This window comes from Penaeus chinensis, chromosome 30 (assembly GCF_019202785.1).
Source record: "Penaeus chinensis breed Huanghai No. 1 chromosome 30, ASM1920278v2, whole genome shotgun sequence".
In the NCBI taxonomy this organism is placed as follows: Eukaryota; Metazoa; Arthropoda; class Malacostraca; order Decapoda; family Penaeidae; genus Penaeus; species Penaeus chinensis.
Window position 1 is genome coordinate 12441026 of NC_061848.1, and position 2500 is coordinate 12443525.

The window sequence follows — 2500 nt, forward strand, 5'->3', positions numbered from 1 at the left end:
TCTTGAATTCAGAAGTTTAAATTATATTTCCAGTCCAGTATTTGAGTAAACAGTATTAAGACTCTTCTTTTAAGTATAAACTTGTAAATCGTATGATCTTAATTGATGATTTTACATACCGTGTTGTATTTGTTATTCTATGATTCATGTCTTTTGTGCATTCCTTTCAAAAACAAAAAGTTTGCAGATTCAGGGTAACTTGGATATATTTTATATGTTGCACTGTATAGTGGCAACAATTTTTTTCTTAGTAGTTGTTTTTATATCTAAAATTATTATAATTGAACTTGTTATTAGCCTATTTAGATTTATGGTATCAACTGTACTTCATTTGGCCTTATTTGTCATGTCTTGAAAATATTTCATTATATGTATCAACTATATGTGTTGATACTGAATTTTGACAATCAGATCCAGTGCTGGATCAGGGAGACAAAAAAGTATTATCAGTGCCTAGAATGAATCTTCATTTTTTAGTGTATAGAGAAGAATAGCAAACTATATAAGCTGTGGATGTCAACTCATGGCCTGCAGGCCAAACTTGGCCCTCAGGATGGTCACAAGTGGCCTTCAGTAAAACACAAATAATTATTAGCCTTGGAGATGATGATCACTATTATAGAAAATTATATTGAATATGCTTAGTTACCATTAATGTCACATAAAATCTAATAAAGAAGAAAAAATGGTCTACAAGGGGTTTTGAGTATGACACTCCTGGTATATGCTATTGCTACCATATTAAAAATCACTTTTGATTGTGAACACTAGCTTTTCTTCAGGGCCTTCTCAATGATAACTATGGCATATACAGCAAAGTTGTATTTCCATTTTAGATTAGCAAAAAAGACACAGTTTGCACAATTGTAATATATTTGCAGTTTAGATGTGAAGTTGTATGTGACTTAAATTTTTTTTTTGACATTCTGCATATTCAGTCATTTTGATCTTTATTCATATTTTGTAAAATACAGTTCCTGATCTTGGATATATTTGATATAAGGAAAACTTATACAGATGTCAATTTTTATTTTTTACTGTATATTTTGAAATGCTGTGTGTTACCTGTATATGAAAAGCAATAATAAATACATGAACAGTATCTTACATAATACAATAAGTTTGCAGATAATATATATTTTGGAAATAATCACAGCATAAAGTCTTCTAGCATATGCAGAGTTTATATATGAGTACAATATAAAAGCTTACCACAAATAACTCAAGTGTTGTAGGTTGCACAAATGAAATATACCCTCCAAGTGGTAAAATATGTCAAATGTTGCACATGTACAAATTTCTTCATGGGATATATTTATGGGCACTAAAACCACTTATAGTTAATTTTAGATACATTACCATGAAGAGTTGGACAAGAAATATAGTCAATTTTATGTTTACCATAGACATACTAAGATTGACCTATTGGTTAATAAATATTATACCATAAGGTTGTAACTTTGTGTTAATCAGTTGTATTTCTGTCATTACAATTATCATTCATGTAACAGCTAAGCTAATTTAGCAGGAAGTGGCAACTTCTGACAGGTGTAAACAAATTTATGTCAATATGAAGCAAACTGAAACTAAAGGTGCAGAAATGCATTTACCAGGAATATAGCTGAATGAATATTAAACTAGTCATATCTTTATTCTGTACTTGCATGTTTTAATTTCTGTACTCATGCTGTTTTATTTTTAAAAAATGAAAATAAATGTAATTTTCTAAGTCAGTCTTTCCTTTCCTTTTCTCCATACCCCAACGCACTTAATATGAAAAATTTCTTTCATATTCCTGTTTTCTTCTCGTTTCTCAAATAAAAGATATTCGAAAGAAAAAAAAATATATAAAAATATGTTCTGTCACCCATATCACAGAGCAATTTTCTCACAACTAGTTATCATACCCAATACCTATTATTTTAGAATTACTGAGAGAAATGTGGGAATGCAGGAGTAAACAAATTCTCCGAAGCTTTCAACACCACATCAGTCTCAGATATGAATGAATAAAGTCTTGTCTACAGCGACATATCTTGATCTGAGATTTATGCCTGTTCTAGAATAATAAAAAAAATATATATATATAATAACAGTAATAATGATAATGGTAATAAAAACAACAACAATAATGAAAATACAATAATAATATCTTGCAAACTTATTTGTTTTAATTAATAATAATGATAATTATAATAATAATAATAATAATGATAATGATAATAATGATAATAACAATGATAATAATAATAATGATAACAATAATAATGATAATAACAAAAATGATAATAATGATAATAATAAGGATAACAATAATGATAATAATAATAATAATTATAATCATAATAATGATAATGATAATAATAATAATAATGATAATAATCAAAATATTAAGAGCAACAAGAACAACAATAATAATAATGATAATAATATAACAATAATAGTAAGGCAATGGTAATAATAATGGTGATAACAACAACAATAATAATAATAATAATAA